Genomic DNA, 9877 nt, shown 5'->3' with positions numbered 1-9877 from the left:
AGCGAAACGAGACAGGTGCTCGAGAAAAAGGGAGCCAGACAGTATTGTTGCGTCGCTCGTTTCGCAAGACAGCATTGTTGCGTCCCAATGCCAATCTCCATAACAATCAAAAATTAGAGGCTGATTGTGGGGGTTCCAGGGCCGCGAGCGGAATAAAATTTATATTTTCGTAATCAGTACGGCGGCAGCTTTCGATTGATACCCGTTTTATCAAATTTGATGCTCGGCAAGTCGGTCAAAAATCACCGTCAAATTGCCTGTAGCCAAATGGAAACTGTGACGTGATACAATTTCATTGAACCGTGCGATTTGCTTGTGTCGACACCATATAGGACACTATGCTGAAACAGTGTCTTTATTTGCTAATCGTTTGTGTTGTCTGTGGTATTCATGGTGTTTGTCGACTGCTATGGTCATTTACACCAGGCCGATATTGCTCGTTTTTATTCCGTATCTGCCGGCTTACAGTACGGCCCACATCCAGGCTTTTTGTAAGACATCGCTTATGCGGATGAGGTGGCGAGGAGGAGCCTAGATAAACCTCCAACACTTACGTAGGAATTCTGGAGTCGACCTCGGTCAGACTCGAAACCGCAACCCATGGGTGTAGGGTTACCATATTTTGAAAATGTGAAAAGAGGACACTTTTTCAAAATTTTCCGACTTACAATTCTGGAGTAAAATCCGAAAAAAATGTAAATTTTCCCAGACTTTGTTGTTGGTTGACTAAAAAATAAGGTCAACATTACAGCTCAAATTCCGAAATAAAGTTTTTCTTTCACATTATCCGTTGGTAGACTGAAAAAAAGGTCAACTTTCCGGCTCAGCTCACGAAATAGCCGCCGGAGCGTTACTTCAGTGCTGACTTACTGTATCTCACTCGAATTTTACCCTATATTTAAACAAAATACTACGCTATCTCGCCACGTAATCGTTTGTGTAAATGGTTCGCATCGGAAGTTACGTTGAACCATGTTTGATGTTAGTGAGTGACATATTAAGTTTTGCTAATACAGTGCCCATTTCAATTTTGTAAAAAGGAGATTGGACGAGCAAAGGGCAATAGAGACTATAAAACCGAAATTAGGACCTTAAATATAATATTTTTTATGTTTTTCGGTGAGCAATCTGTATTAAATAACTGAATATTTCACTAAAGGAAAAATTTAAACATGTATTGTAGAATGTAGAATTGCAACGGCTAACAGGATGCAGAGAAAAAACGCTGTCACCTGGCCACTTCTCTTGCTGCAGTTGTTGTTCACATATTTGTGTATCAGGTAGCCTATACTTTACTTGTGTGTGTGTGTGTGGGGGGGGGTCAGTGCTTCACCAGCCATGAACCTCACCGCACGTCACTGCCATGGCCTCTTCTGTCCAACTGGGACGGTTGAAAAATTCAATTCTCGTGACGAAATAGTGATTATGTGGTGCTGGGCACAATTCGAGTAGGCCTAATCGAGCAGGAATTGCAACGCTTCTAATCAAGAATATATAGCGACAGATGATTTTACGAGCAGTGGCATAATTCGCCAGTTGCCACAAGATTGAGAGTTATCGGACGAGAATTGTAGTTTGGCTATATTCTTCAGGCCGTGAATGCCTGGATCTGGAAACCATCCCAGCATCCAATTCCTGTTATTCGAGCTTGCGCGCCTTATTGATTGAGGCGATATTTCTGTGAAACAACCCACAGCACCGTTATCAGAGCGCTATAAATTAGATATTCTCGAAAAATACCTAAATTTCCTTATTATTGTGTGTGTGACTGCTATTACCTAATTTGTGGTCGTCACCTAGGCTACTGCCTTGCCGAGTCAGTGAAGTCACACAGAGGCCACTGTTATGAAGTCATAACGAGGGATACTGGATTCGGGATTGAATCACACAGGAACTCGATTTTGCCCAGCATTAGTGGCAAGTAGACCGACATAATGACATGTTATTATCAGAACATATTAAAAATTAATATTGAAATATAATGTACGTTGTGACGAACTGCATCTGCTACTGTACGTACCGGGATCTTATCTTTTGATCGCTGACAGCTGCGCAATATGCGCCAGACCCATTATGACAACAGCTAATTGAACAGTCGTGAGTAATATTTGCGGTTTCAAGATAATCCCCAACGTACAGAACATGACAAGAATGTCCAGCTAAGCAGCCATTTCAGCCAAGCCAGTTAAACCTAATACCATTGGTTGGCTCTACATCACCCGCACTCAGTAGGCTACTATGCTGTGTGCAATAATGAGCAGGTGTTCTCCGTTGTGCGGTATTCCTTTCGAGAGTCTTGAAATCGAAATCACTTATGGCCATGGGCTATCAAAGCCATTAGCCAGATGTGGAGCGTCAGATAGGTTACGTATTTCTTATCGTTTCGTCATTCACGTCCGGGGGGAATCCGTAAAAACTACCAGCTGGTACGCACATATGAAGCCTTAATATTAGGAATGGCTAACTGCACTGATTTTGAAGCGCAATTTGTAGGAGACGACGTGCCTGCGGATGTGGCCAAAGACCCAAAGTAGTAGTAAGCTATGCTCGGAGGACCATTCACATTTATTGAGGAAAGAGGACGAATCATCCTGAAAGAGGTCATGTGGAGGCCTAATTACCAATTTCGGTAATCACAAAATGAGCCTACAGTAAAAATGAAAAACATATCCAGTTTGCTCAAAATGCGCGATACTAATATGACAACTTCGATGTTAATCTTAAACACAGCGGCGCAACCCATGATTTCAATTCGACATGATCACTACGTCAGCTCAGAAAAACCGTCTTCCCACCACTGCGGCATTATGATGTTCGACGTCACAGTTTGCAGTTCAGAGGGGTTCGCGGATTAGTTTTAAGCAGGGCTTTGGAGCCGGAGCCCGGAGCCGGAGCCCCGGAGCCGTGCATTTTTACCGGAGCTGCAGCCGGAGCTCTATATAAAATTCAGCCGGAGCCGGAGCTGGAGCCAGTTATTTGAGGGGTAGCTCCGGCTCCGACGTTTTTCATAAGATGCTATTATATATGCAACAACCATATCTGCTGAGTATACCGAATTCAACAGCAGGCCTTCGCGAAATTAAGAATCTTTATCTCTTTGGCGCTACATTTTTCGACTAACCATGTTCCTGGGGGTTTAACAGCAGAGCAGTCGTATGTTCAATGCTCAATTTTCATACATGAGTGCCGAACCTCGGTATGCGAAATATGCCTGGGAATATTGTGGGTATTCGGCATACCCGCAATTTCATCATCAGCACAACCTTGTTGGCCAATTGTATACGGTTCGAAAATAATGATCACTATGTATTACGCGAAATGGGACAGAGTATAAAAACGTGATTTCGTTGCACATGTCGATATGACGAGCGCGAGCCGAGAAATTCCGTCTCATCATTGCTATGAATCGGATAAGCAAATACTCGTTTTTTCGTGTTAGTTCTTTAGTCGGGCCACGAAAGTGGACAGTGTTATTGCGAGTATGCAGTTATACTTGCTAATTGCAATTCATTACTGCGCATCATTGTCATTCACTCCAGTAAGGATTTTCGAGCTTAAATAGGGGACGGCAGAAGATTAGGCCAAAACCCCAAAGTATTCTATGTTGGAGACAAACTACTGATTTAATACGCGATTTCCAATTTGTAATCATCTGTTTCGTAAACTTGTAAATGTGCAATGTACATACTGCATAGTTTAATTCGTTATGGGCATGGCATGGCGCAATGTGCATGGCACAGTGTTTATTTCGATTATTCGATTCATTTCAACGGGAAAATATTATTCCGATAAACTTGATCGACACCGGATGGACTGGTAACGAGTGCACCAATATCGAACGTCAAACCATTGGCCATTTGGTACAAATCGAATTTCTATTGATCACGTCGTTATATCCGCCCATTTTGCCCTTACTACAGTTACAGTTGAATAATAATCGCACATTAAAAGATTGAATTGAGCTGTATGGCCTAATGGTAATGAGTACAGTGCCAGTGTTAAAACGCCGCATCAGAATTTTAATGCTGTGGCACGGAGTAGAGTGCTTTTTTAGTTTATTGTAATATACGACGATTTACTAAAAATGTGACTGGACCCTGTATCTGCCAATGCGTCGAAACTGATATTTTAGTCCAGTCATCAACATCCCAAGTGCCGCGGCCAGACTAATCATATTTTTGGTTGGCCTAGCGAGTTCACAATCTGAGCAATTCAATTTCGATAATATAACAGAATTTCGATAATATAATGTGAAATTAGCTCGCGGGCTACTCAAAGCCTTCTCGCGGGCCACATATGGCCCGCAGGCCGCGGGTTGCTCACCCCTGATACAGACAGACACCTTCGATAGTTTTCAGAGCCGGAGCCGGAGCTGGAGCCGGAGCAGTGGTAATAATGCTGCTCCGGAGCTGGAGCCGGAGCTGGAGCAATGCAAATTTACGGCTGCTCCGAAGCCCTGGTTTTAAGGGCTCCATCATCCATGAAGAGCCAGTGTTGAAACGTTGTTCATCATCATCACCGTTTATTAAAATTTCTATTAAATCAATACACCACAAGATTGCGATATAATGAAAAGATAGGAGGGTCCGCAACGACTTGGAGTAGTCTTTTATAACACACACACCCTGGCCTACAGCATGTAAATAAGGGATAGAGATATCATAAAAAGAAGCGACAAGAATGAATGCTGCATGGGTCGGTAGGCGATCGAGGTCGACAGGTCAGACTGTGGTCCGGTAATCTTGAGGGCCGACTAGTATTATAACATCATTTTAATATCATTCGTTATTTCGGAATTACATCCTTATTTTAACTTCTTTTCAGCCCTCAGCACAGGTCACACGCGCGATAACCTTTTTTATTCACCAGGTAGCTTTTATGCGATAACTAGAACACATATGAAGTCGACATTAGGGCTGGTCGGAAATGATCAGGGTCCACGCAACCGCCCAAGAGCATTAAGCGGTCCGCGACACAGGTCACGTAACACTGCCCTAAACGAATTGAGTGCTTTTCAAAGTAAGATCTGTAGAATTATCGCGAGAGGTCTGGTCCGAATTTTCACTATAATCTGAAATAACGCTCTACGAATTACGAATTTCGCAGAACTTCAGTGTTGCTAGCCTAGGGTTACCATATTTTCGCGACCCCAATTCTGAACATTCTTTAGCGCACCCTAGTGGGTTTTGAAATGAGGTATGAACACACATGACGCCACACTGACAATGCTTTGCCTGTATGTTGTATACAGGAGTGTATTCATTTTAATATACTCCGTGGATTACCTATAGACTATTGGGCCATCTCTAATTTGATATTTAGTGATTGCTAGGGTCGGTATTGTCATTTGGTCTGCAACAGATTTTTTCGCGGGCTGGATGAAATTGTCTGGCCCGCAGGCCGTATGTTTGACAGGTCTGCTATACTGTTAGGTCGGCGCAGATATGTGATTGTGTGTTATAGGCAGGACCGAAACAACACTTTTAAGCCAATTCCCACTCAAATAACACTGGCCTGGGCTCCACCACAAGGTGATCGATTTGACTTCTGGTGGGCCTACTATATATATGCATCTGGTTTCTATGTGCATCTGATTGTTGAATTTTTCGAATGAATTCTGCCAATATTATTGGTTATTCCATGTGTCACTAAATTATTTGTTGCCTTTCAGTCCACGTGATGAAAGTTAGCGGTAAGTCTGGTGGAGATGATGACTTTGAAAATGCAGGGAACGTCTAATTGTTCAGGTCACAAGGATAAGACTATTTATGATCTGAAATGCCGGTACGCAGGGGAGATAGTGTAGTGGTTACGATAAGCACGCAGGCGAACCGCGTTCGATTCCCGCCGGAGGTTTATCTGGGCTCCTCTTCCCCTGCCGTTGCCGTTCTTACGGCGACAAAAAAGCCCAGAAAAAGACCCGACGAAAGAAAGCACTCACAATGAATGGAAAAGAACTAGTAGAAAGGGCCGCGGAAGACACTCTCACGCTTGTCGATCACCGAGATTATACAATATTGTACTGCTATTTTTTGATATTTTTCAGACTCGTACGTTGAGTTTCAAGTAGATAGAGAAGAGACCGCCGAGAAGTACGTAAAACACAATGAAAAAACATTGGTGGATTATTAAATTGGACTTCCCACCCTCTTGGCTTCCGTCACTTTGCTTATCCACCATGCGACCCGCAAATGCAGTCTTGGATCACTCTAAAATATGGGCCTCAAGTTAAACCTTGGGAGGAAGAGCGTTTAGAGCAGTGGTTCTCAACCTTTTTGGCTTCGCGGACCCCTTTTGACCATCACGGACCCTCGCGGACCCCCTCAAGTTTTAGTTCAATTTTAGCTCTATTATGGTGCAACCTTCATCTGTCTTGTGCAAATATGAACTGTAGGCTTGTGATAAACAGCAAAATAATGATTTTTCTGGATGATAACATCATACTATTTATGTAGAAATTGGTGGACTTTTATTATTTCAAAACTAATTTTGCTGCTGTATTTCTTGAAGTACGTGGTTGTGTCTTGAAAATCCGCGTCTTCGTTTTGATTTGAACGAGGAGTGCCAAAAACCGACGATACTTTTGGTGTGATCGCAACATTTATGGCACCAAAATGAAGAAACACATATTTTAAGAACATATCACGTCCACCATCTAGCGTAGGGACGGGCAGCATACGGACAACGGGCAGGATTCGGCCCGCAGAGAGTTTCCACCGTCAAAGTGAAATCCTAATCTAAAAGTATAGACAAATTTTATGCTGCAAAGAATGGATCCACGTTTTCCAACCAGAGAAAGACTGTCATGAAACGACTTGTTCTGTTCAGGCTTATATATATATTTACGAGCAAACATTTTCGACCATGAACAATTGAACATTAACAAGACAAGGCTGCATACCAATATAACTGGTGATATGAATTTCAGGGTTGAAGCGTAATGCTTTGATAGCAACGAAACACTCCTTGTTCATAAAAAAATCAGCCTTGTCGATAGGGCATCCGCAATAAGAATGCGCCAAATCTGATTGTCGAGCTTCAAGAGCAGGTATATCATTGTCCGATTTATGACGAGTGTCAGCCGAAAATATTCGGGCTCATTTCAATATGAATATACTATTCAATTGTATATTGAAGTTCTGTACCTCCAAGAAGCTGCTCAAATAGTGGTCATGTATATCACAGGATAAAATGGATTTCGTGGCGAGATTTCAATCCCTGCATTGGGACAAATTAGGGAAATACTTCGGAAATTTTTATTTCTCACGACTGTTCACTAATTTGATGAGTCTGACAACTTTAAATCGAGAAGGTTTCGCAGTCATTACGAAGTCACCCTGATTGACGTTACTATCTCCATATTATTATTTTTCCACAAACCCCAACAAAACGTCTCTAAACAGTAATATGTTTGTATCAGTAGGTTATTGGAAAATTGGCAATGAAAATGAGTTTCCACAATACGATAGTCCATTTCAGACGATTATGATGATGCTATGAGTCATGAGATTTTGGTAGTTGTGGTGCGAAACTGCCTCGTGCTTTCTCAAATTAAAAAATGAAATGAAAATTAGGTTAGCAACCATTTAAAAAATTTAGAGGTCTCGCGGACCCCCTGAAATTGCTTCGCGGACCCTTAGGGGTCCGCGGACCCCCGGTTGAGAACCGCTGGTTTAGAGGGTAGGCATGATGTTTCGTCCGAAGCCTATACAACTCACACAAATAAAGCAGTTGATGCCCGGACTATTGATGACGAATATTACGTTTCAACAGATATATGTCACGAATTGCGACCCGCACATCTCTCCGGACTAAGACAATCCTTGGGAAAACAGCCTAACCATGGCCCAAGCCAACACTGCAGTATAAGTAGGCCTATCGGTTTTTTAATTTCATCGTTTCAAAACATCACAAGATTGCGATAGTTAGAAAAAAGACAGGGCCACGTCAAAACGACTTGGAGTAGTCTTTGATACCAGACACACGCTACTCAGCCTTACAACATGTTACGCAGGGTCGTTAATCTTAGTACAGGGTGATTAACTGCCATTGAGAAATTCTTCAGCAAACATAAAACGAACACTCGCATAACTTGCTCAAGAATCAACTTTCTCTTGCAACCGACGATATGTGTGTTTGGCAAATTATGAACTTGGCTACCCGTGACAATCTGACAGATCTGCATGATTCTATTATGATACATGCGACGGCCAGGCCTGAGCTTAAATTGGCATTTCAATCTATCATGCTCAACCTGCCTATTCCACTGAAGTGGAATTACCCATTTTATTATATCAATAATAGTCAGATTATAATGCATGGATTTAAATTTAACAAGGCCGTTGTCTATAATCTCATTCGAGACGGATTTGCCAATTTGTCAGCTTCATGGAGAGAATAGTGTTTACCCAAGTTGTCAATAATAGCCTTTTCAACAACGCCGCGAAATCCCAACTATTGATTGTCAATTCCCAGGGACTACCGAATGTCGCATGCGTTTGATGACTTTTTCATACCTGCTAAAATGTCCACTCCCATTACACGAGATCCTCGTCAAAGGGAAATATCTACTTACCCCCACCCAATAGCAATCTAACTAAGAGATCTATCGACTACTCAGGACCTATCATCTTGAATGAATTACCACCACATATCCGTGAATTGCCTTTATAGATTCACACACGACCCACTTAATCACCTGTTGTCGTATATTAACACTGTTGTCCTACCTTGCCCAGCCCATGCAGGCATTGCTTCATTGATCAATTGCTATAGGCCTACCATCGTTTACTTTTTCTTTTTGAACTAACGTTTGTTACAGCCAGACTGTATAGAGTCAAGTGTAACTGTTAGACTATATATAACTAACCTACGGTATTTTCTGTACCACCCACCATCATTGTCGTCTGTTTTTATGTATTTTGGTTGAATGAAAATAAAGACTCTCTCTCTCTCTCATGCACCTAACCGTTGACATCGCTGGTATAATCGGAACCTTGACTATTTACCACTCTGAAAATGCCAAATACCGCGTGGTTTTATTGCATGCATTGGGAAATGTCCTGAAAGAGTCACACACAACCGGTAAGACCACAACTATCGAAGGTAGCCTACATGTGGTCCGTTCCGCATGTTCTTAGTTCCTCCCTGCCGATTTGGGTTCTGCTAGTTATCCCAATAAAAGTTACAATGCAGAAATCTTTGCTGGGGTGCGCCGGTATGTTTCTAAACCAGGGTTATCAAACTGGGGTACGCGAACAACTTATTCATTTTTCTGGCGCTGTGACAATTTTCTGCAACAGCGATTGTAACTTTTATGTGACAAGCGAAAAAAAATGGTTATATAGCTATAGCAATATTCAGTGTTTTGCTTATGTGTACTGACGTGCTAGGATGAGCAAACAATAGTTTATCGGATAGATCTAGTAAGATTGTTACTTTTGATGCTGTTTCACATTTTCTTGGTAGTAAAGTCCCGAAATCAGACGCAAAAATAAACAATTCCGATTTATTTTTCAGATTCAGCCCGCGAATTCTAGCAATTCAGCATGTTTCACGGTCACAGTAATTTATGGAAATGAATCATTTGTTTAAAGTATAAGCGACTAACTCGAAACGCGAACAAAGAGGACATTCGGGAATTTCTGAGTGTCCTGCTTTCTTGAGAAATGAGTACGAGGGCATAAGGCAGGAGATTGTCACTAAATAATGCTTCAGAGACTGATTGAAGGAGGCTAGAGTGCTAGTTGTCAGTTGGGGCAATTGTTTTTATAGAGCAGTGACTGTTGGTATTTTGCAACATGTGCATGTGATAAATGCAACTTTTAACATTAAGGGCAACTTTCGCACGATTTAAGTGCAACAAAAACTTGCCCTA

The sequence above is a fragment of the Botryllus schlosseri genome, chromosome 11 (assembly GCF_051294905.1).
Source record: "Botryllus schlosseri isolate E-star chromosome 11, Bs_hap1, whole genome shotgun sequence".
Taxonomy (NCBI): Eukaryota; Metazoa; Chordata; class Ascidiacea; order Stolidobranchia; family Styelidae; genus Botryllus; species Botryllus schlosseri.
This window is presented reverse-complemented; position numbering follows the sequence as displayed.